This window comes from Amia ocellicauda, unplaced genomic scaffold (genome assembly GCF_036373705.1).
Source record: "Amia ocellicauda isolate fAmiCal2 unplaced genomic scaffold, fAmiCal2.hap1 HAP1_SCAFFOLD_40, whole genome shotgun sequence".
In the NCBI taxonomy this organism is placed as follows: domain Eukaryota; kingdom Metazoa; phylum Chordata; class Actinopteri; order Amiiformes; family Amiidae; genus Amia; species Amia ocellicauda.
In genome coordinates, this window is record NW_027102973.1 from 431260 (window position 1) to 455020 (window position 23761).

The 23761-nt window shown below is 46.5% G+C and overlaps 6 non-coding genes and 23 pseudogenes across 6 annotated transcripts; all 29 read right to left on the bottom strand.

Moving 5' to 3' along the window:
• Positions 1–2: 2 nt before the first annotated feature.
• Positions 3–121, bottom strand: LOC136734992 (uncharacterized; annotated as a pseudogene).
• Positions 122–337: 216 nt separating this feature from the next.
• Positions 338–456, bottom strand: LOC136734784 (uncharacterized; annotated as a pseudogene).
• A 222-nt stretch (positions 457–678) lies between these two features.
• On the bottom strand, positions 679–797 carry LOC136735045 (uncharacterized; annotated as a pseudogene).
• Positions 798–1344: 547 nt separating this feature from the next.
• LOC136734859 (uncharacterized) lies at positions 1345–1463 on the bottom strand (annotated as a pseudogene).
• A 210-nt stretch (positions 1464–1673) lies between these two features.
• On the bottom strand, positions 1674–1792 carry LOC136734715 (uncharacterized; annotated as a pseudogene).
• A 210-nt stretch (positions 1793–2002) lies between these two features.
• On the bottom strand, positions 2003–2121 carry LOC136734776 (uncharacterized; annotated as a pseudogene).
• Positions 2122–2331: 210 nt separating this feature from the next.
• On the bottom strand, positions 2332–2450 carry LOC136735010 (uncharacterized; annotated as a pseudogene).
• Positions 2451–2677: 227 nt separating this feature from the next.
• On the bottom strand, positions 2678–2796 carry LOC136734795 (uncharacterized; annotated as a pseudogene).
• A 211-nt stretch (positions 2797–3007) lies between these two features.
• On the bottom strand, positions 3008–3126 carry LOC136734944 (uncharacterized; annotated as a pseudogene).
• A 209-nt stretch (positions 3127–3335) lies between these two features.
• On the bottom strand, positions 3336–3454 carry LOC136734785 (uncharacterized; annotated as a pseudogene).
• Positions 3455–3673: 219 nt separating this feature from the next.
• Positions 3674–3792, bottom strand: LOC136734907 (uncharacterized; annotated as a pseudogene).
• Positions 3793–4020: 228 nt separating this feature from the next.
• Positions 4021–4139, bottom strand: LOC136734781 (uncharacterized; annotated as a pseudogene).
• A 215-nt stretch (positions 4140–4354) lies between these two features.
• LOC136734845 (uncharacterized) lies at positions 4355–4473 on the bottom strand (annotated as a pseudogene).
• Positions 4474–4683: 210 nt separating this feature from the next.
• Positions 4684–4802, bottom strand: LOC136735017 (uncharacterized; annotated as a pseudogene).
• Positions 4803–5018: 216 nt separating this feature from the next.
• LOC136734681 (5S ribosomal RNA) lies at positions 5019–5137 on the bottom strand. Its single transcript, XR_010810657.1, has one exon. It is a non-coding gene; the product is annotated as a 5S ribosomal RNA (ribosomal RNA).
• A 215-nt stretch (positions 5138–5352) lies between these two features.
• Positions 5353–5471, bottom strand: LOC136735035 (uncharacterized; annotated as a pseudogene).
• A 208-nt stretch (positions 5472–5679) lies between these two features.
• On the bottom strand, positions 5680–5798 carry LOC136734987 (uncharacterized; annotated as a pseudogene).
• A 210-nt stretch (positions 5799–6008) lies between these two features.
• LOC136734933 (uncharacterized) lies at positions 6009–6127 on the bottom strand (annotated as a pseudogene).
• A 216-nt stretch (positions 6128–6343) lies between these two features.
• On the bottom strand, positions 6344–6462 carry LOC136734950 (5S ribosomal RNA). Its single transcript, XR_010810709.1, has one exon. It is a non-coding gene; the product is annotated as a 5S ribosomal RNA (ribosomal RNA).
• Positions 6463–6688: 226 nt separating this feature from the next.
• Positions 6689–6807, bottom strand: LOC136734847 (uncharacterized; annotated as a pseudogene).
• Positions 6808–7017: 210 nt separating this feature from the next.
• On the bottom strand, positions 7018–7135 carry LOC136735074 (uncharacterized; annotated as a pseudogene).
• Positions 7136–7351: 216 nt separating this feature from the next.
• LOC136734614 (5S ribosomal RNA) lies at positions 7352–7470 on the bottom strand. Its single transcript, XR_010810590.1, has one exon. It is a non-coding gene; the product is annotated as a 5S ribosomal RNA (ribosomal RNA).
• Positions 7471–7679: 209 nt separating this feature from the next.
• Positions 7680–7798, bottom strand: LOC136734969 (uncharacterized; annotated as a pseudogene).
• Positions 7799–8008: 210 nt separating this feature from the next.
• Positions 8009–8127, bottom strand: LOC136734817 (uncharacterized; annotated as a pseudogene).
• Positions 8128–8351: 224 nt separating this feature from the next.
• LOC136734954 (uncharacterized) lies at positions 8352–8470 on the bottom strand (annotated as a pseudogene).
• A 210-nt stretch (positions 8471–8680) lies between these two features.
• On the bottom strand, positions 8681–8799 carry LOC136734521 (5S ribosomal RNA). Its single transcript, XR_010810523.1, has one exon. It is a non-coding gene; the product is annotated as a 5S ribosomal RNA (ribosomal RNA).
• Positions 8800–9015: 216 nt separating this feature from the next.
• Positions 9016–9134, bottom strand: LOC136734680 (5S ribosomal RNA). Its single transcript, XR_010810656.1, has one exon. It is a non-coding gene; the product is annotated as a 5S ribosomal RNA (ribosomal RNA).
• Positions 9135–9354: 220 nt separating this feature from the next.
• Positions 9355–9473, bottom strand: LOC136734980 (uncharacterized; annotated as a pseudogene).
• A 218-nt stretch (positions 9474–9691) lies between these two features.
• LOC136734629 (5S ribosomal RNA) lies at positions 9692–9810 on the bottom strand. The gene has a single exon (XR_010810605.1). It is a non-coding gene; the product is annotated as a 5S ribosomal RNA (ribosomal RNA).
• Between the last annotated feature and the right edge of the window lie 13951 nt (positions 9811–23761).

The following is a 23761-nucleotide window of genomic DNA, read 5'->3' on the forward strand; positions in this document are numbered from 1 at the left end:
AAAGCTTTCAGTACCTGGTTTTTCCAGGAGGTCTCCCATCCAAGTACTGACCAGGCCCTGCCCCGTTTTGCTTCCAAGATCTGACAAGATCGGGCGCGTTCAGGACGGTGTGGCCGCAAGCCAAGCGGCCTGGCTGCATGATGTCTCTTAAAGGCTGGAGGGTATTGACAGAACTTCCAGCAAAAAAAAAAAAAAATAAGAAAAATGGAGGGAAAAATATCAGTGCAGCAAAGGCTGTTGAAAGTAGCAGGGTACGTGTACAATTCCTCAATTATAACACCTCCAGACAGATAGAGAGTATTAAGAGCTACGATGAAGTTACCCAGGAGACGTAAAAGGCTTGCAGCACCTGGTATTTCCAGGAGGTCTCCCATCCAAGTACTGACCAGGCCCTGCCCCGTTTAGTTTCCGAGATCTGACGAGATCAGGCGCATTCAGTACGGTGTGGCCACAAGCCGAGAGTCCTGGCTGCATGATGTCTCTTAAAGACTGGCGGGTATTGACGGAACTTCCAGCAAAAAAAAAAGAAAAAAATAAATAGAAAAATGGAGGGAAAAATATCAGTGCAGCAAAGGGTGTTGAATGTAGCCGGTTACGTGAACAATTCTTCAATTATATCTCCTCCAGACAGAAAGAGAGTGTTAAGAGCTACGATAAAGTTACCCAGGAGACGTAAAAAGCTTGCAGCACCAGGTATTTCCAGGAGGTCCCACATTCAAGTAATGACCAGGCCCTGCCCTGTTTAGCTTCCGAGATCTGACGAGATGGGGCGCGTTCAGGACGGTGTGGTTGCAAGCCAAGAGGCCTGGCTGCATGATGTCTCTTAAACGCTGGAGGGAATTGATGGAACTTCCAGCAAGAAAAAAAAAAAAAAAAAATAGAAAAATGGAGGGAAAAATATCAGTGCAGCAAAGCGTGTTGAAAGTAGCAGGGTACGTGTACAATTCTTCAATTATATCTCCTGCAGACAGAAAGAGAGTATTAAGAGCTACGATGAAGTTACCCAGGAGACGTAAAAACCTTGCAGCACCTGGTATTTCTAGGAGGTCTCCCATTCAAGTACTGACCAGGCCCTGCCCCGTTTAGCTTCCGTGATCTGACGAGATCGGGACTGTGTGGCCACAAGCCAAGAGGCCTGGCTGCATGATGTCTCTTAAAGGCTGGCGGGTATTGATGGAACATCCAAAAAAAAAAAAAAAAAAAAAAGAAAAATGGAGGGAAAAATATCAGTGCAGGAAAGGGTGTTGAAAGTAACTGGGTACGTGTACAATACTTCAATTATATCTCCTCCAGACAGAAAGAGAGTATTAAGAGCTACGATGAAGTTACCCAGGAGACGTAAAAAGCTTGCAGCACCAGGTATTTCCAGGAGGTCTCACATTCAAGTACTGACCAGGTCCTGCCCCGTTTAAATTCCGAGATCTGACGAGATCGGGCGCGTTCAGGATGGTGTGGCCGCAAGCCAAGAGGCCGGGCTGCATGATGTCTCTTAATGGTTGGCGGGTTTTGACGGAACATCCAGCAAAAAAAAAAAAGAGAAATGGAGGGAGAAATACCAGTGCAGCAAAGGGTGTTGAAAGTAGCCGGGTACGTGTACAATTCTTCAATTATATCTCCTGCAGACAGAAAGAGAGTATTAAGAGCTACGATGAAGTTACCCAGGAGACGTAAAAAGCTTGCAGCACCTGGTATTTCTAGGAGGTCAGCCATCCAAGTACTGACCAGGCCCTGCCCCGTTTAGCTTCCGAGATCTTACGAGATCGGGCGCATTCAGGACGGTGTGGCCACAAGCCGAGATCCTGGCTGCATGATGTCTCTTAAAGGCTGGCGGGTATTGACGGAACTGCCAGCAAATAAAAAAAAAGAGAAATGGTGGTAAAAATATCAGTGCAGCAAAGGGTGTTGAAAGTAGCCAGGTACGTGTACAATTCTTCAATTATATCTCCTCCAGATTGAAAGAGAGTATTAAGAGCTACGATGAAGTTACACAGGAGACGTAAAAAGCTTGCAGCATCTGGTATTTCCAGGAGGAAACCCATCCAAGTACTGACCAGGCCCTGCCCCGTTTGGCTTCCGAGATCTGACGAGATCGGGCGCGTTCAGGACGGTGTGGCCGCAAGCCAAATATGCCTGGCGGCATGATGTCTCTTAAAGGCTGGCGGGTATTGATGGAACAGCCAGCAAAAAAAAAAAGAGAAATGGAGGGAAAAATATCAGTGCAGCTAAGGCTGTTGAAAGTAGCCGGGTACGTGTACAACTCTTCAATTATATCTCCTCCAGACAGAAAGAGAGAATTAAGAGCTACGATGAAGTTACCCAGGAGACGTAAAAAGTTTGCAGCACCTCGTATTTCCAGAAGGTCACCCATAAAAGTACTGACCAGGCCCTGCCCCGTTTAAATTCTGAGATCTGACGAGATCGGGCGCGTTCAGGACGGTGTGGCCGCAAGCCGAGAGGCCTGGCTGCATGATGTCTCTTAATGGCTGGCGGGTATTGACAGAACTTCCAGCAAAAAAAAAAAAAAAAAAAAAAAGAAAAAGAAAAATGGAGGGAAAAATATCAGTGCAGTAATGGGTTTTGAAAGTAGCCGGGTACGTGTACAATTCTTCAATTATATCTCCTCCGGACAGAAAGAGAGTATTAAGAGCTACGATGAAGTTACCCAGGAGACGTAAAAAGCTTGCAGAACCTGGCATTCCTAGGAGGTCACCCATCCAAGTACTGACCAGGCCCTGCCCCGTTTAAATTCCAAGATCTGATGAGATCGGGGGCGTTCAGGACGGTGTGGCTGCAAGCCAAGAGGCCTGGCTGCATGATGTCTCTTAATGGTTGGCGGGTTTTGACGGAACGTCCAGCAAATAAAAAAAAAGAGAAATGGTGGTAAAAATATCAGTGCAGCAAAGGGTGTTGAAAGTAGCCAGGTACGTGTACAATTCTTCAATTATATCTCCTCCAGACTGAAAGAGAGTATTAAGAGCTACGATGAAGTTACCCAGGAGACGTAAAAAGCTTGCAGCACCTGGTATTTCCAGGAGGACACCCATCCAAGTACTGACCAGGCCCTGCCCCACTCAGTTTCCGAGATCTTACGAGATCGGACGCGTTCAGGACGGTGTGGCCGCAAGCCGAGATGCCTGGCTGCATGATGTCTCTTAAAGGCTGGCGGGTATTGACGGAACTGCCAGCAATAAAAAAAAGAGAAATGGAGGGAGAAATACCAGTGCAGCAAAGGGTGTTGAAAGTAGCCGGGTACGTGTACAATACTTGAATTATATCTCCTCCAGACAGATAGAGAGTATTAAGAGCTACGATTAAGTTTCCCAGGAGACGTAAAAAGCTTGCAGCACCAGGTATTTCCTGGAGGTCTCCCATCCAAGTACTGACCAGGTCCTGCCCCGTTTAGCTTCTGAGATCTAACGAGATCAGGCGCGTTCAGGACAATGTGGCCGCAAGCCAAGAGGCCTGGCTGCATGATGTCTCTTAAAGGCTGGTGGGTATTGACGGAACTGCCAGCAAAAAAAAAAAAAAAAAAAAAGAAAAATAGAGGGAAAAATACCAGTGCAGCAAAGGGTGTTGAAAGTAGCCGGGTACGTGTACAATTCTTCAATTATATATTCTCCAGACAGAAAGAGAGTATTAAGAGCTACGATGAAGTTCCCCAGGAGATGTAAAAAGCTGGCAGCACCTGGTATTTCCAGAAGGTCACCCATAAAAGTACTGACCAGGCCCTGCCCCGTTTAAATTCTGAGATCTGACGAGATCGGGCGCGTTCAGGACGGTGTGGCCGCAAGCCGAGAGGCCTGGCTGCATGATATCTCTTAATGGCTGGCGGGTATTGACAGAACTTCCAGCAAAAAAAAAAAAAAAAAAAAAAAAGAAAAAGAAGAATGGAGGGAAAAATATCAGTGCAGTAATGGGTTTTGAAAGTAGCCGGGTATGTGTACAATTCTTCAATTATATCTCCTCCGGACAGAAAGAGAGTATTAAGAGCTACGATGAAGTTACCCAGGAGACGTAAAAAGCTTGCAGCACCTGGCATTTCTAGGAGGTCACCCATCCAAGTACTGACCAGGCCCTGCCCCGTTTAAATTCCAAGATCTGATGAGATCGGGGGCGTTCAGGACGGTGTGGCTGCAAGCCAAGAGGCCTGGCGGCATGATGTGTCTTAAAGGCTGGCGGGTATTGATGGAACTTCCAGCAAAAAACAAAAGAAAAAAGAAAAATGGAGGGAAAAATATCAGTGCAGCAAATGGTGTTGACAGTAGCTGGGTACGTGTACAATTCTTCAATTATATCTCCTCCAGACAGATAGAGAGTATTAAGAGCTACGATAAAGTTACCCAAGAGACGTAAAAGCTTGCAGCACCAGGTATTTCCAGGAGGTCTCACATTCATGTACTGACCAGGTCCTGCCCCGTTTAGCTTCCGAGATCTGACGAGATCGGGCGCGTTCAGGATGGTGTGGCCGCAAGCCGAGATGCCTGGCTGCATGATGTCTCTTAAAGGCTGGCGGGTATTGACGGAACTGCCAGCAAAAAAAAAAAAAAAAAATAGAGGGAAATATACCAGTGCAGCACAGGGTGTTGAAAGTAGCCGGGTACGTGTACAATTCTTCAATTATATCTCCTGGAGAAAGAAAGAGAGTATTAAGAGCTACGATGAAGTTACCCAGGAGACGTAAAAAGCTTGCAGCACCTGGTATTTCCAGGAGGTCACACATCCAAGTACTGACCAGGCACTGCCCCGTTTAGCTTCCGAAATCTGATATGATCGGGCGCGTTCAGGACGGTGTGACTACAAGCCAAGAGGCCTGGCTGCATGATGTCTCTTAAAGGCTGGCGGATATTGACGGAACTTCCAGCAAAAAAATAAAATAAAAAGAAAAATGGAGGGAAAAATATCAGTGCAGCAAAGGGTGTTGAAAGTAGCCTAGTACGTGTACAATTCTTCAATTATATCTCCTGGAGACAGAAAGAGAGTATTAAGAGCTACGATGAAGTTACCCAGGAGACGTAAAAGGCTTGCAGCACCTGGTATTTCTAGGAGGTCTCCCATCCAAGTACTGACCAGGCCCTGCCCCGTTTAGCTTGCGAGATCTGACGAGATCGGGCGCATTCAGGACGGTGTGGCCGCAAGCCGAGAGGCCTGGCTGCATGATGTCTCTTAAAGGTTGGCGGGTATTGACGGAACTTCCAGCAAAAAAAAAAAAAAAAAAGAAAAATGGATGGAAAAATATCAGTGCAGCAAAGGGTGTTGACAGTAGCTGGGTACGTGTACAATACTTCATATATATCTCCTCCAGACAGATAGAGAGTATTAAGAGCTACGATAAAGTTACCCAGGAGACGTAAAAGCTTGCAGCACCAGGTATTTCCAGGAGGTCTCACATTCATGTACCGACCAGGTCCTGCCCCGTTTAGCTTCCAAGATCTGACGAGATCGGGCGAGTTCAGGATGGTGTGGCCGCAAGCCGAGATGCCTGGCTGCATGATGTCTCTTAAAGGCTGGCGGGTATTGACGGAATTTCCAGCAAAAAAAAAAAAAAAAATGGATGGAAAAATATCAGTGCAGCAAAGGGTGTTGACAGTAGCTGGGTACGTGTACAATACTTCAATTATAACTCCTCCAGACAGATAGAGAGTATTAAGAGCTACGATAAAGTTACCCAGGAGACGTAAAAGCTTGCAGCACGAGGTATTTCCAGGAGGTCTCACATTCATGTACTGACCAGGTCCTGCCCCGTTTAGCTTCCGAGATCTGACGAGATCGGGCGCGTTCAGGATGGTGTGGCCGCAAGCCGAGATGCCTGGCTGCATGATGTCTCTTAAAGGCTGGCGGGTATTGACGGAACTGCCAGCAAAAAAAAAAAAGAAAAATAGAGGGAAATATACCAGTGCAGCAAAGGGTGTTGAAAGTAGCCGGGTACGTGTACAATTCTTCAATTATATCTCCTGGAGACAGAAAGAGAGAATTAAGAGCTACGATGAAGTTACCCAGGAGACGTAAAAAGCTTGCAGCACCTGGTATTTCCAGGAGGTCTCCCATCCAAGTACTGAGCAGGCCCTGCCCCGTTTAGCTTCCGAAATCTGATATGATCGGGCGCGTTCTGGACGGTGTGACTACAAGCCAAGAGGCCTGGCTGCATGATGTCTCTTAAAGGCTGGCGGATATTGACGGAACTTCCAGCAAAAAAATAAAATAAAAAGAAAAATGGAGGGAAAAATATCAGTGCAGCAAAGGGTGTTGAAAGTAGCCTAGTACGTGTACAATTCTTCAATTATATCTCCTCCAGACAGAAAGAGAGTATTAAGAGCTACGATGAAGTTACCCAGGAGACGTAAAAAGCTTGCAGCACCTGGTATTTCTAGGAGGTCTCCCATCCAAGTACTGACCAGGCCCTGCCCCGTTTAGCTTCCGAGATCTGACGAGATCGGGCGCATTCAGGACGGTGTGGCCGCAAGCCGACAGGCCTGGCTACATGATGTCTCTTAATGGCTGGCGGGTATTGACGGAACTTCCAGCAAAAAAAAAAAAAAAAAAAAAAAGAAAAAGAAAAATGGAGGGAAAAATATCAGTGCAGTAATGGGTTTTGAAAGTAGCCGGGTACGTGTACAATACTTCAATTATATCTCCTCCAGACAGATAGAGAGTATTAAGAGCTACGATAAAGTTACCCAGGAGACGTAAAAGCTTGCAGCACCAGGTATTTCCAGGAGGTCTCACATTCATGTACTGACCAGGTCCTGCCCCGTTTAGCTTCCGAGATCTGACGAGATCGGGCGCGTTCAGGATGGTGTGGCCGCAAGCCGAGATGCCTGGCTGCATGATGTCTCTTAAAGGCTGGCGGGTATTGACGGAACTGCCAGCAAAAAAAAAAAAGAAAAATAGAGGGAAATATACCAGTGCAGCACAGGGTGTTGAAAGTAGCCGGGTACGTGTACAATTCTTCAATTATATCTCCTGGAGAAAGAAAGAGAGTATTAAGAGCTTCGATGAAGTTACCCAGGAGACGTAAAAAGCTTGCAGCACCTGGTATTTCCAGGAGGTCACACATCCAAGTACTGACCAGGCCCTGCCCCGTTTAGCTTCGGAATCTGATATGATCGGGCGCGTTCAGGACGGTGTGACTACAAGCCAAGAGGCCTGGCTGCATGATGTCTCTTAAAGGCTGGCGGATATTGACGGAACTTCCAGCAAAAAAATAAAATAAAAAGAAAAATGGAGGGAAAAATATCAGTGCAGCAAAGGCTGTTGAAAGTAGCCTAGTACGTGTACAATTCTTCAATTATATCTCCTCCAGACAGAAAGAGAGTATTAAGAGCTACGATGAAGTTACCCAGGAGACGTAAAAGGCTTGCAGCACCTGGTATTTCTCGGAGGTCTCCCATCCAAGTACTGACCAGGCCCTGCCCCGTTTAGCTTCCGAGATCTGACGAGATCGGGCGCGTTCAGGATGGTGTGGCCGCAAGCCAAGATGCCTGGCTGCATGATGTCTCTTAAAGGCTGGCGGGTATTGACGGAACTGCCAGCAAAAAAAAAAAGAAAAATAGAGGGAAAAATACCAGTGCAGCAATGGGTGTTGAAAGTAGCCGGGTACGTGTACAATTCTTCAATTATATCTTCTCCAGACAGAAAGAGAGTATTAAGAGCTACGATGAAGTTCCCCAGGAGACGTAAAAAGCTGGCAGCACCTGGTATTTCCAGGAGGTCTCACATTTAAGTACTGACCAGGTCCTGCCCCGTTTAGCTTCCGAGATCTGACAAGATCGGGCGCGTTCAGGACGGTGTGGCCGCAAGCCGAGATGTCTGGCTGCATGATGTCTCTTAAAGGCTGGCGGGTATTGACGGAACTGCCAGCAAAAAAAAAAAAGAAAAATAGAGGGAAATATACCAGTGCAGCAAAGGGTGTTGAAAGTAGCCGGGTAAGTGTACAATTCTTCAATTATATCTCCTGGAGACAGAAAGAGAGTATTAAGAGCTACGATGAAGTTACCCAGGAGACGTAAAAAGCTTGCAGCACCTGGTATTTCTAGGAGGTCTCCCATCCAAGTACTGACCAGGCCCTGCACCGTTTAGCTTCCGAGATCTGACGAGATCGGGCGCATTCAGGACGGTGTGTCCACAAGCCGAAAGCCCTGGCTGCATGATGTCTCTTAAAGGTTGGCGGGTATTGACGGAACTTCCAGCAAAAAAATAAAAGAAAAAAAGAAAAAAGAAAAATGGATGGAAAAATATCAGTGCAGCAAAGGGTGTTGACAGTAGCCGGGTACGTGTACAATACTTCAATTATATCTCCTCCAGACAGAGAGAGAGTATTAAGAGCTACGATAAAGTTACCCAGGAGACGTAAAAGCTTGCAGCACTAGGTATTTCCAGGAGGTCTCACATTCATGTACTGACCAGGTCCTGCCCCGTTTAGCTTCCGAGATCTGACGAGATCGGGCGCGTTCAGGATGGTGTGGCCGCAAGCCGAGATGCCTGGCTGCATGATGTCTCTTAAAGGCTGGCGGGTATTGACAGAACTGCCAGCAAAAAAAAAAAAGAAAAATAGAGGGAAATATACCAGTGCAGCAAAGGGTGTTGAAAGTAGCCGGGTACGTGTACAATTCTTCAATTATATCTCCTGGAGACAGAAAGAGAGTATTAAGAGCTACGATGAAGTTACCCAGGAGACATAAAAAGCTTGCAGCACCTGGTATTTCTAGGAGGTCTCCCATCCAAGTACTGACCAGGCCCTGCCCCGTTTAGCTTCCGAGATCTGACGAGATCGGGCGCATTCAGGACGGTTTGGCCGCAAGCCAAGAGGCCTGTCTACATGATGTCTCTTAAAGGTTGGCGGGTATTGACGGAACTTCCAGCAAAAAAAAAAAAAAAAAGGAAAAATGGATGGAAAAATATCAGTGCAGCAAATGGTGTTGACAGTAGCTGGGTACGTGTACAATACTTCAATTATATCTCCTCCAGACAGATAGAGAGTATTAAGAGCTACGATGAAGTTACCCAGGAGACGTAAAGAGCTTGAAGCACCTGGTATTTCTAGGAGGTCTCCCATCCAAGTACTGACCAGGCCCTGCCCCGTTTAGCTTCCGAGATCTGACGAGATCGGGCGCATTCAGGACGGTGTGGCCACAAGCCGAAAGGCCTGGCTGCATGATGTCTCTTAAAGGTTGGCGGGTATTGACGGAACTTCCAGCAAAAAAAAAAAAAAAAAAAAATAGAAAAATGGAGGGAAAAATATCAGTGCAGGAAAGGGTGTTGAAAGTAGCCGGGTACGTGTACAATTCTTCAATTATATCTCCTGCAGACTGAAAGAGAGTATTAAGAGCTACGATAAAGTTACCCAGGAGACGTAAAAGTTTGCAGCACCTGGTATTTCCAGGAGGTCTCACATTCAAGTACTGACCAGGTCCTGCCCCGTTTAGCTTCCGAGATCTGACGAGATCGGGCGCGTTCAGGATGGTGTGGCCGAAAGCCGAGATGCCTGGCTGCATGATGTCTCTTAAAGGCTGGCGGGTATTGACGGAATTTCCAGCAAAAAAAAAAAAAAAAAATAGAAAAATGGAGGTAAAAATATCAGTGCAGGAAAGGGTGTTGAAAGTAGCCGGGTACGTGTACAATTCTTCAATTATATCTCCTGGAGACAGAAAGAGAGTATTAAGAGCTACGATGAAGTTACCCAGGAGACGTAAAAAGCTTGCAGCACCTGGTATTTCTAGGAGGTCTCCCATCCAAGTACTGACCAGGCCCTGCCCCGTTTGGCTTCCGAGATCTGACGAGATCGGGCGCGTTCAGGACGGTGTGGCCGCAAGCCAAGATGCCTGGCGGCATGATGTCTCTTAAAGGTTGGCGGGTATTGACGGAACTTCCAGCAAAAAAAAAAAAAAAAAAGAAAAATGGATGGAAAAATATCAGTGCAGCAAATGGTGTTGACAGTAGCTGGGTACGTGTACAATACTTCAATTATATCTCCTCCAGACAGAAAGAGAGTATTAAGAGCTACGATGAACTCACCTAAAGGATTATTAGGAACACCATACTAATACTGTGTTTGACCCCCTTTCGCCTTCAGAACTGCTTTAATTCTACGTGGCATTGCTTCAACAAGGTGCTGAAAGCATTCTTTAGAAATGTTGGCCCATATTGATAGGATAGCATCTTGCAGTTGATGGAGATTTGTGGAATGCACATCCAGGGCACGAAGCTCCCGTTCCACCACATCCCAAAGATGCTCCATTGTGTTGAGATCTGGTGACTGTGGGGGCCAGTTTAGTACAGTGAACTCATTGTCATGTTCAAGAAACCAATTTGAAATGATTCGACCTTTGTGACATGGTGCATTATCCTGCTGGAAGTAGGCCGTAGCATTTAAACGATGCCCAATTGGTACTAAGGGGCCTAAAGTGTGCCAAGAAGACATCCCCCACACCATTACACCACCACCACCAGCCTGCACAGTGGTAACAAGACATGATGGATCCATGTTCTCATTCTGTTTACGCCAAATTCTGACTCTACCATCTGAATGTCTCACCTCTTTTTCCTATTTGTAGTGGAGATGAGTGGTACCCGGTGGGGTCTTCTGCTGTTGTAGCCCATCCGCCTCAAGGTTGTACGTGTTGTGGCTTCACAAATGCTTTGCTGCATACCTCGTTTGTAACTAGTGGTTATTTCAGTCAAAGTTGCTCTTCTATCAGCTTGAATCAGTCGGCCCATTCTCCTCTGACCTCTTGCATCAACAAGGCATTTTCGCCCACAGGACTGCCGCATACTGGATGTTTTTCCCTTTTCACACCATTCTTTGTAAACCCTAGAAATGGTTGTGCGTGAAAATCCCAGTAACTGAGCAGATTGTGAAATACTCAGACCGGCCCGTCTGGCACCAACAACCATGCCACGCTCAAAATTGCTTAAATCACCTTTCATTCCCATTCAGACATTCAGTTTGGAGTTCAGGAGATTGTCTTGACCAGGACCACACCCCTAAATGCATTGAAGCAACTGCCATGTGATTGGTTGATTAGATAATTGCATTAATGAGAAATTGAACAGGTGTTCCTAATAATCCTTTAGGTGAGTGTATATGTATGTACGTGTATGTATGTCCAATTGCTTTGACAATACAAATGAAATGAATTGAGAGAGAGAGAGAGAGAGAGAGAGAGAGAGAGAGAGAGAGAGAGGAATATGAGCTCCTAAAAAACATTTGTTTTTATACATAAGCGGATTTAATTTGTGATTTACAAATGAATATATAGCACTATAAACATACACAGAAGACATGGAATAGAAATTCAGAAGAAAAAGTATTCAAAAATAATAATTTTAAGAGAAACACAAAAAGAAGAAAGCAGAGAGACAGTTCAGGAAGAAAAGTCAGAAAAGAAAAGCTGAAGACAAGAATTGGAGGTAAGAGACAAATAATTAAACAAAAAAATATGTATTAATAAAATAAATAAGCATTCTCAGTAGTTGACTCAGCCAATGAAAATGCAGAGCTCCGATTTGAATAGAGTGACAGTAGGAGAGAGCCCAACTGCCACTGAGACTGATAGAAATCTATCGAACAGCAGTCTGACTGCAGAGCTGCCTTTTGAAATCCGATACCCTGAAGACATTCGCTCTGCACAGGCTAAGAAGGACTACAAACAAGCTGTGATGAGAGCATCTCCTGAGACCCTCATCCTAGACTACACCGGTAAAGGAGAAAACAGGGTCAAGAACAATCTACTGTTCTACACCGCCTTTCACAAAACCCTGTGCCAGACATACCCCAATAACAACAAGAGGGGCATTAGCAGAGGCAGGCAGATCTCAGTGCTGGTAGAGAAAGACACAGACAGTGTGATGCTCACTTTTAATGTATACCACAACGGGACCATCATGGTGCAGGGCAGCGAGAGCAGCCTGGACCAATTAGCTCTCGGCTTCCACACCTCAAAGCAGCAGACTGAGGTAGAGAAACAAGAGCCAGAGCCGGCCACCCTGCAGTCTGCCCCCAGCCACACGGAGCCAGACAGTGCCCCATCTCCCACAGACTGCCCCCCTGTCTCCCCAAAACTCTCCAGCAACATTAAAACACTAAAGGAATGCCTATCAGTGCTGGAGCTGGAGTTTGCGGAGTTCATGGAGCAGACCTTGAGCACCCTGGCCCAGACCTCCTTGTGTGATCAGCTCCGGGATGAGATGCACAGACTAAAGATGCAGCACAAGGCTGAGATCCATGAGCTGAGAGCAGCAGTGAGAGACCTGGAGGAGCAGAGCCAAACCCTGAGGACGGAGCTGCGCAGAGCGAGGGAGGAGCTGACCTGGACACCCCAGCACAGCTAGCTGAGGAGCCTGTAGAGCCAGCTGGAGGAGCTAAGAGAGGAGCTACACATCACTGGAGCACAGAGACTGCACTGCACTGACCCCACAACACCTCCAACCCCTGACGCACCCACTGATCCACCCACACTCCCCACCACTCCTGACACACCCACTATCACCAGACCTGCCACTAATACACAACCCCCTGAAACGCCACTCCCCCAAAACACACCCGCTGCCCCCACCACTCCCGACGCAAACCCGGAGTGGCAGGTCAACGCAGAGGTGGTCATTCTGAGCGAATCCAATGGGAAGTTCCTGGTTGAGAGGCGCCTCTTCCCTGGGCGAAAAGTGAAAAAGCTTTGGTGCTCCACAGCACAGAGAGCCCTGGAGCTGCTCTCCAAGAGGAGGCTTTGCCAAGTCAAACACATCTTCATCCACACTGGCACTAACGACCTGAGTGCCCGCAGGGGCGATGTGGCCTCAGCCCTGAGACAGGTAGCAACGAAAGCCACAGAGGAATTCCCAACTGCCAAAATTTCCATCTCCACACTGCTGCCCCGCACAGACGTGCCCCTGCACATCATCCAGGCCATCAACGCAGAAGTGTCCCGAAGATGTGCCCTCCTCCCCAACGTCCACCTGGCACACCACTGAGACATCCAGCCACATCACCTGTATGACCACGTCCACCTCAACAAGACGGGTGTGAGGATCATCTCAAAGGTCCTCAAGGACACAACCCTGGGCCGAAACCCCACACACCCCCACCTCGAGACCAGGAGCAAACCCCCCAGCCCCCGGCCACATCCCCAGCCACCGGCTCCACCCCAGCCCCAGCCCCTGAGACCCCGCGGCCCCATTCCCCACCCCCCCATCCCCAGAGGGCCCGTCCAGCACAGCAGAGCGGACAGCCGGGGACCAGCACAGCCACACAGCCACGCAGCAGCGGCTTCCAGAGCCTGGAGGCCCGATGCTGCCCAGCTGGCCCAGATAAGGCAACTCCTCAGTGTCATCTGTTCCACACTGCTGAGTTAACTGAGCCTCAACACACATATATATGGTTGTGGAGATGGAGAGTAAGAAAAAATGTGATTTAATTATTCTGATATTTTGATGCAAACATAAAATCTTTGAGTGATTATTATGTATATCCATATATAATTATTAATAGTAATATAATATCAGTTGTAGACCACAAATTAAACTTTCTTATGTAGAAGAGACAAGTATAATAAAATATATTAACATGTCCTTTAAAATAAGCAGTTGGAATATGCAGGGTTTACGCTCCTCAACTTTTGGAATGAAGAGCACAGGCCCTGAACTGATCAACACTGTAAATAGTTCAGATGTTTTCATTCTTGTAGAGACTTGGTGCTGTGCAGATATGTCTATACACTGGATGGATACAATGGATACAGGGAGCTGATTGTGCCCTCCTATAAAAAACCCAAAGTCAGGTGTGGCAGGGCCTCGTGGGGGATTATCGTGTGGTACAGGGAGGAGCTCCGAGCAGCCCTATGCCCAGTACAGAGAGGAGACACACACCTGTGGATGAAAATCAGAAAAGACACCCTACAAAATAACACAGATATATACCTATGTGCAATTTATATGCCACCCGCAGACTCCCCCTACTATAATGAGGAAGGCTTTCATGAGCTTCAAAACGAAATCTGCCACTTCCAGACCCTGGGCTCTGTACTGCTGTGTGGCGATCTCAATGCCAGGACTGGCAGAGAGATGGACTACATCAATACAGAGGGGAACACACACCTGTTCGGAGACTCCCCGCTGTGCCACACACACACCTCCACACTGACACAGCCACGACAGCGTGGTAAACAAGAGCAGGAAGCAGGTAGTGCGCCTATGTAAAAGCCTGGGTCTATATATCATCAATGGCAGGACCAGGGGGTACTCTCTGGGGAGATTCACATACTGCTCGGCTCTGGGCAGCAGTGTGGTGGACTACGCCATAACTGACCTGGACCCACAAGCCAACAATGCGTTTATAGTCAGACAACAATCTCCACTATCAGACCACAGCCAAATAACACTTTACCTAAAAAGATCAGCGCAGCCACAAGTCAGAGCCAAACTTCCCACAAAACTGGTCTCCCTGCCACCCAGTTAGAGATGGTCAGAGCCCAGCACAGAGAACTACACAAGAGCCCTGAATAGTGATGAGATTGAAAACATGTTAGACAGATATCAATCCTCACACTATCAAATAAACCAAAACGGAATAAACTCAGCCACCAAAACACTGAATGAAATATTTGAGAGACTGGCTTTAAAATCAAACATTAAAACAATTAAAAACCAAAATATGAAATCGTCTAAAAGAAAAAAAGAACAGTGGTGTGACCAGGAGTGTGAAACTTCTAGGAAACACCTGAGACATCTCTCCAACACTAAACACAGAGAGCCCGACAACCAGGAGGCTCGCCTCAGCTACTGCCAGGCCCTGCGGCACTACAAGCAACTCCTCAGTAAGAAAAAAGACCACTATATGGGCAGAATAAATACCCCAAAAACAAAAAATGAAATACCAATTCAAAATGGAGAAATCTGGAAAACACACTTTGAAAAACTTTACCAAAATGTTGAAAACAATCCAAAGCCAGAACAGGTTAAAATATTAAAAAACCTAAATAAATTGGAAGAAATCATTAAGAATAACCAAAATCCCTTAGATAACCCATTTACAATATAGGAACTAAAACATCAACTCAAAATCCTCAAACCCAGGAAAGCCAGCGGCCCCGACAGCATCAGCCCTGAGATGCTGAAGCACAGCAGCCCGCAGCTGCAGGAGGCTCTGCTCAAACTCTTTAACCTGGTGCTGAGAGCCGGGTGTTTCCCTGAGGTCGGGAATCAAGGATTGATCACCCCGATTTTTAAAAGTGGAGACAAATTAGACCCCAATAACTACTGGGGCAGCTGTGTGAGCAGTAACCTGGGGAAGGTGTTCTGCAGTATCATCAACGCCCAGATACTGGCCTTCCTTACCAAGCACAGTGTCCTGAATAAGAGTCAGATTGGCTTCCTACCAAAACACCGCACAACCGATCATATTTACACTCTACACACCCTCATAAATAAATATACCCAAAACAATAAAGGAAAAATATTTGCCTGTTTTGTAGACTTTAGAAAGGCATTTGACTCAATCTGGCACAAGGGATTATTTTATAAACTTCTACAGAGTGGTGTAGGGGGTAAAGTTTATGACATCATTAAATCAATGTATTCTGAAAACAAATGCGGAGTTCAAATTGGCAACTCAAGAACAGAGTTCTTCACTCAGGGGCGGGGAGTGAGACAGGGCTGCAGTCTGAGTCCAACACTGTTCAACATCTACATCATCGAGTTGGCCACAGTGTTGGAGCAGTCTGACGCCCGCAGCCTAACTCTCCATGACACAGAGATCAAGTTCCTGCTCTATGCAGACGACCTGGTGCTGCTGTCGCCCACAGAGCAGGGGCTTCAGCAGAACCTGGCGCTGCTAGAGCAGTACTGTCAGAAATGGGCCCTGGCAGTCAATCTGGACAAGACCAGAGTTATGGTTTTCCAGAAAAAAGCCCCATCTCAGGGAAACAGGTACCGCTTCACTCTGGGCAGCACTGGATTAGAGCACTGCACCAGATACAACTACCTTGGCCTGACCATCAGTGCGTCAGGGAGCTTCAGCCTGGCTATAAACGCATTAAAAGACAAGGCACGCCGGGCATTTTATGCCATAAAGACACAATTTGGGAAAACAACAATACCAATAACTATTTGGATTAAAATATTAAACTCCATCATCCAACCAATCCTGCTATATGGGAGCGAAGTGTGGGGTCCCCTCATGAACCTCAATAACAACAATTGGGACAAAAGCCCCATGGAAATATTCCACCTAGAATTTAATAAAAACATCTTACACGTACACAGAAACGCCCCCACGGCTCTGAGGCTCACAGAGCCCGAACACACAATGACCAAAACAACAACAATTGGGAAAATTGACATGTACCTGAAAAGCAAATACACAAAAGATTAGAGACACGAATTAGAATTACAAAACAAATTGGAATGCTACCGGGCCCTGAATAGAAACATTACATTGGCTGAATACTTAAAAATCCAAAATATAAAAGAGAGACAAAATCTAACTAAATACAGGCTCAGTGACCACAGCCTCGCCATTGAAAAAGGCCGCTACAGAAAATTCTGGGTTGCCAGAGAAGAGCGGCTGTGCAGCCAGTGTGACCTAGGGGAGGTCGAAACACAGGCGCATTTCCTGCTGTCCTGCCCTAAATACACAAAAATCAGGGAGACATACTTTAAAATATTAAAAATGCATATCCCTGAGTTCAGCATGATCCCCGATTGCTGCAAACTCCCCGTCCTGCTGGGAGAGGAGGAGCGCACTGCCTTCTTAGCAGCGCAATATGTATCCACCTGCCACAGCCTGCGAGACATTGTGTAGACACCAGCCTGTGGCACTCCATTTGCAAAACAAAATAAAAACAGTGATTTTTCTGATGTCATGACACAAATTTTGATACAAACAACAAATATGGTTTATATCCTACTTAATTTTATTTCAATGTGTACTATATTTGTTCCACTGAATCTTGTATTGCAATGTTTTGTCTTGATTGATAGAACATTTGTATCTGCTTTGGCAATATTGTGATAGATCATGCCAATAAAGAACCTTTGAATTGAATTGAAATGAATTGACAGACAGACAGACACACGCACACACACACACACACACACACACACACACACACACAGAGCCAGCCAGCCAGACAGCCAGCCAGCTCAGCCATGACATCACGAGCCTCTCTCAGCTGACTGCTATGACATCACAGAGCACGTACATTCCGTTGCTTGCCGTCTGTCAACCACTCAGTCACTGCCAGCCAGACTGGCTGGCTGGCTGGATGGGGGGGCTGCTTGCTGCTGCTGCGTATCTTAGCAAGCTAATTTGCCTGAACGGCCTTCCTACTCCTATGCCCAAATGCCCACCTAAGCCTCGTTTGTAATGCATGTCATTGTATTTCAAAAAGGAATCTGGAAATAGTAAACCTATTTTCTTTATTTGAATGTATTAAAGATCACATTTTATTACATTTTCTTTTTCTGTACTTCATTACATTATATTGAGATTCATAATTCTATTATTTATTTTCAGTATGTATGTATGTATTATTGTATGGAAGGAAAGTTAGAAATGATTTTCTCAAACCTGTTTTTCTCTCTTGTATACTTAAGAAAGATAAGGTCAAGCTAGAAGGTCAGGAGGCCATAAGGTAGTTTGATTTCTGTTTGTTATTTACGATGAGAACCTTGGAGACAATGTCAAACGGTATGACCTACGTGCCTGTTCCTTAAAACCATGTGTAGATCTATGAACTCTGTTCTATAATGAAATATGTTCTGCTTAGTTAGCCTTTAAGATAACATAGTAATGATTTTCTAGCATGTATGTATGTATGTATGTATGTCCAATTGCTTTGACAATGAATTGAATTGAGAGGGAGAGAGAGAGAGAGAGAGAGAGAGAGAGACAGACAGACTGACAAACACAAACAGACACACACACACACACACACACACACACACACACACAGACACACACACAGCCAGCCAGCCAGCTCAGCGATGACATCACAAGCCTCTCTCAGCTGACTGCTATGACATCACAGAGCATGAACATTCCGTTGCTTGCCGTCTGTCAACCACTCAGTCACTGCCAGCCAGACTGGCTGGCTGGCTGGATGGGGGGGCTGCTTGCTGCTGCTGTGTACCTTAGCAAGCTTATTTGCTTGACCGGCCTTCCTACTCCTCTGCCCACATGCCCACCTATGCCCGATCTGCTGTTCACCTGGATCACAGCTCCGCCCCAACAAGGCAGATCCTCCCAAAAATGGTACAAACTGATCCACGTTCCCCTCCACAGAAAGCTTTAGCCCAAAATAAGGGACACATTCTGCCCAATATGTCAGCGCCAACCACAGCCTGAGGGACACAGTGACACACGAGCACCGGCTGTAAATATAATGTAAATACTCGTTTGTAATGCATGTCATTGTATTTCAAAAAAGGAATCTGGAAATGGTATACCTATTTTCTTTATTTGTATGTATTAAAGATCACATTTTATTACATTTTCTTTTTCTGTACTTCATTACATCTTATTGTGATTCATAATTCTATTATTTATTTTCCGTGTATATGTATGTATGTATGTAATGTGACAAACCAAGGGGCAGGGTCATACATGGCAGATATGTCAGGCCAGGTCTGCTGCAAGGTGTGTACTCTAGGGTAGAATACCGACCCTAGGCAACTACACTCCCCAGAAACCCTCAGGCAGCCATTCTAGCACCTAATGTGGTCACTTGGTGTTACTTCCTCAATTATTCACCAGGTATATAAGGCGGGCCTGAGAGAGAGAGAAGTGAGAGACAATAGGGTGAGTTATCTGGAAAACAGAGGTAGCTCATAAGGAGAAAGCCAAGACTTATTTATTCCAGACTTTGTTTAAAATAGAATGATTATGTAAGATTAGTTACAACTCCAGTGTGAGTTAGGTTTTGTTTTCAGATTTGTTTTGTTTGAAGTAAACATACAGGCACAGCCCTGTATTTGCAACCTCCTCCCTGGGTCATGACTGGTTTTTACTCCTAAGAAGATCACAGAGAAGACCCGCACATGTGTACAGCCAAGGCGTTTTGTCACATTTGGTGTAGAATGCGGGCAGCACCTCATGAAACCCAGACTGGCTGAGTGAATTTTTTTATCCAAAAAAAAAAAACTACAGGCTGTAATAGCCCAACAGGAAGCGACCAGGGTGCAGCAGGTGGCTCACCAGGATGCTATGCGGATGCATCAGGAAGCACTGCAGGTCCAGCATGATACAAATAAAATGTTTAGAGAAGAGCAGGAAAAGGTGACTAAAGAGCTGAAAGAGAGTGTTGAAGCACTTGCAACCAGGATTGGGCCACAGGGGGCTGCAACCCATTCCACTCCCCGCACCAATCACTTTCTGCAGAAAATGACAAAACAGGACGATGTTGAGGCCTTCCTTATGACCTTTGAGAGGACAGCGGAGAGAGGGATGGCCAAAAGATTCCTGGGCAGGGCTTGTGGCACCTTATCTGGCAGGGGATGCACAGAAAGCGTACTTTGATCTGGAGCTGAAGGACGCCCAGGACTATGATAAATTGAAAGCGGAGATAATGACCCGATTGGGCGTGACCACCGCAGTGAGGGCACATCGGTTTCAGCAGTGGGCCTACCAACCAGGACAACCAATCTGAACGCAGATGTTTGATCTGATCCATCTGGCCAGGAAATGGCTACAGCCAGAGGTCCATTCATCAGCCGAGGTGGTGGAGGCCATAGTCCTTGACAACTACCAACGCTGTTTGCCCAAGGACGTTCGACGCTGGGTTGGCCAGAATGAGGTGCTGTCCGCTGACACCTTGGTGGCCATTGTAGAGCGGTTCTATACAGCCGGAGCAGCAGAGCATGTACCGGAGGTTAAAAACTCGTTCCCCAGGCCATGACGAACCAGCGGACCGGGTAAGATGGTTCCAAAGTACTCTGGGAAACATGACGCGCTGGGTTGGAAGAAAAGAGCAAGACTGGGGGGGGCAAAGGTGGGGCCTAAAGCCGAGACTAAGGGTTATAGGGGGTCACCATCACAACCAATTGTCTGCTACAATTGTGACAAAGTAGGACATATTGCGGCCCACTGCCCAGGTAGAGAGGAACCAATGCAATGTAATGTGTGTGATATGGGGAAAGAGAAACCGGTATTTTATGCCTGCCCTGTTGGGACGGATGTTTTCATAGGCGGAGTACCTAATCCAAAACACATGTGTACAGTGATAGTCGATGAGAAAGAAGTGGCTGCTCTACTCGACTCTGGCAGTATGGTTACACTGGTCACAGAAAAATTAGTAGCGACCAACAAGCTGGATAGACATCAGGAGCTCAGTATCACATGCACACATGGTGACACACGCCCCTATCCCACAGCCCTTGTAAACATACAGACAGAGGCCGGGAAACTAGATTACGAAGTCGGTGTGGTACCCAACATGCCATATGATGTGATACTGGGACGATATTTTCCTAATTTTGGAAAACTAGATAGAAAACATAGTAAATTGGAAATGCACACTGAAAACTGTAAGCCAGAAGTTGCCTCGATCCCACAACTAGAGCTAAAAGTAGACCTGGTTCCAGTTGAGTCGACAGTGAATGTTTTGGTTGGGGAAAATTAAACTGAAAACATAGGGGTGGAATGTAGTGACGTAGATGACCCTATGGAGGGTGAGGAACCCAGCACTAGCAGGGTGGGTGAGAATCCATTCATAGAGACCCCTGAAGCTGACAATGTAGAAGTGTCAGTGTTAGAGGGACTCCCCACTGATTTTGGCAGCGCACAGGTGCGAGATCTCACTCTACACTATGCTAAAGAAAATGTGAAGGTAGTAAATGGGACCCCTATGACTACTGCAGACCCGCCAACAGCTTATCCTTATTTTATGGTAAAAAATGACCTATTGTACCGTGTAAATAAGATAGGGGTGGACATTGTGGAGCAATTGCTAGTTCCCACCCCATTCAGACGAACAGTTCTCAATCTGGCACATGGGCATATCCTGGGGGGACATCTGGGGATGGACAAAACCAAGGATAGACTCCTGAGGAGGTTTTACTGGCCAGGCGTACATGCAGACGTGACAGAACATTGTAGCTCATGTCCTGAATGTCAACTACATGCTCCTAAACCAGCCTTCAGAAGCCCACTGGTCCCTTTGCCCATCATAGAGACCCCCTTTGCTAGGATAGCTATGGATGTGGTGGGACCTCTCCCGAAATCAGCCAGAGGGCATCAGTATATACTGGTTATTTTGGATTATGCCACCAGGTACCCAGAAGCCATTCCACTGCGGACCATGGCTTCAAAAGGTATTGCAAAAGAGCTAATGTTGATGTGTAGTAGGGTGGGGATACCGAGGGAGATATTAACAGATCAGGGCACACCCTTTATGTCTAAGGTTATGACCGATCTGTGTAAATTGTTGCAGGTTAAGCAGTTGAGAACATCAGTCTACCACCCACAAACAGATGGGTTGGTTGAGAGATTTAATAGGACCCTGAAGTCCATGCTAAGAAAGGTAATCGATAAGGATGGGAAAAATTGGGAATTCATGCTGCCCTACTTGATGTCTGCCATTAGGGAAGTCCCACAGGCTTCCCTGGGCTTTTCGCCTTTTGAACTGTTATATGGGAGGCACCCCAGGGGGATATTAGACATAGCCCGTGAAACGTGGGAACACGATTCCACTCCTTTCCGGAGTGTAGTCGAGCACATCAATGCTATGCAAGAGAGAATAGCCACAGTCACTCCCATTGTGAGAGAGCACCTAAGGCAGGCACAGGAACACCAACAATTCGCCTATAATCGTCAGGCTACACTGAGGGTGTTCCAGCCTGGTGATAGGGTGTTGGTGTTGGTTCCCACTGTAGAATGTAAATTTCTGGCTACGTGGATGGGACCTTATGAGATTATAGAGCGAATACGGGAAGTGAACTATAAGGTTCAGCAACCCGGCCGCCGACCCCCAGAACAAATATATCATGTCAACTTAATAAAAGCCTGGAAGGACAGGGAAGTGTTGATGTTGACTTACCCCCCTCAGCCACTAGGGACACCGAAGGTGAATATTGCAGCTGCCTTGTCACCTGACCCGTTGAAGGAGGTGAACGACTTGATAATACGTAATAGGGAAGTTTTCTCAGGCATACCGGGGCGTACCCATTTAGTCTCTCACAACATTGTGTCTCTCCCAGGAAAGAAGGTAAATATGAGGCCTTACAGGGTACCAGAAGCTCGCAGGAACACTATTAGAAATGAGGTTAAGGAAATGCTGGAGGCAGGGGTTATTGAAGAATCCCACAGTGAGTGGTCCAGCCCTATAGTCATGGTTTCCAAACCTGATGGCTCCTGGAGATTCTGTAATGATTTTAGAAAGGTTAATGAAATTTCAAAGTTTGATGCATACCCAATGCCCCGAGTAGATGAATTGTTAGAGAATATTGGGAATGCTCGCTATATTTCAACTATTGACTTAGCCAAGGGCTACTGGCAGATTCCCTTGACCCCGGGTGCCAAAGAAAAAACAGCCTTTGCAACCCCAGATGGTCTGTTTCACTACACAGTGATGCCCTTTGGCCTGCATGGTGCTCCTGCCACCTTTCAAAGGTTGATGGACCACATACTTAGACCACACAGGACGTATGCGGCAGCATATTTAGATGATGTGGTCATTCACAGTCCAGATTGGGAATCACATTTGTCTCAGCTCCAAGCGGTATTGGATTCAATACATGCAGCAGGCCTGATGGCTAATCCAACCAAATGCAATTTGGGGTTGGAAGAGGCCAAATACTTGGGCTATACAGTAGGGAGGGGTATGGTGAAACCCCAAATATCCAAGGTTGAAGCCATAAACTCTTGGCCTAGGCCTGTCAATAAAAAGCAGGTTAGGGCATTTTTAGGGTTAACTGGGTATTACCGGAGGTTTATTCCCAACTATGCTACCTTAGCGGCCCCTCTGACTGATATGACTAAGGCTACAGAACCCAATATGGTTAGATGGGGTGATACAGCAAACCGGGCTTTCCGGAGCCTACAGGAGGCGCTCTGCCGCAACCCCGTTTTAATGGTACCTGACTTTCAGAAAGAATTTATAGTCCAGACGGACGCCTCTGAGGTGGGGATCGGAGTGGTTTTGTCCCAAAGAATGGGTGATCACGAACACCCGGTGTTGTTCCTTAGCAGAAAGTTGGAATCCAATGAAATAAATTATTTGGTAGTTGAAGAAGAATGTTTGGCAGTGAAGTGGGCTTTGGACAGTCTTCGATACTATTTGTTGGGCAGGCACTTCACCCTGATCACTGACCATGCCCCCCTCACTTGGATGCATCGTTCGAAAGACAGGAATGCCCGTGTGATGAGGTGGTTTTTGAGTCTCCAACATTTTCATTTCACCCTGCAGCACAGGCCAGGGAAGGCCATGGGGAATGTTGATGGGCTGTCCCGGGTGCATGCTTTTTTGCGGCTGTCGCTCGACCTATGGGGTTGCAGCTGGGGGGGAGGATGTGGGACAAACCAAGGGGCAGGGTCATACATGGCAGACATGTCAGGCCAGGTCTGCTGCAAGGTCTGCACTCTAGGGAAGAAAACCGACCCTAGACAACTACACTCCCCAGAAACACTCAGGCAGCCTAATGTGGTCACTTGGTGCTACTTCCTCAATTATTCACCAAGTATATAAGGCGGAAAGATAGAGTCAAGCTAGAAGGTCAGGCCAGAAGCTAGTTTGATTTCTGTTTGTTATTTACGATGAGAACCTTGGAAACAATGTCA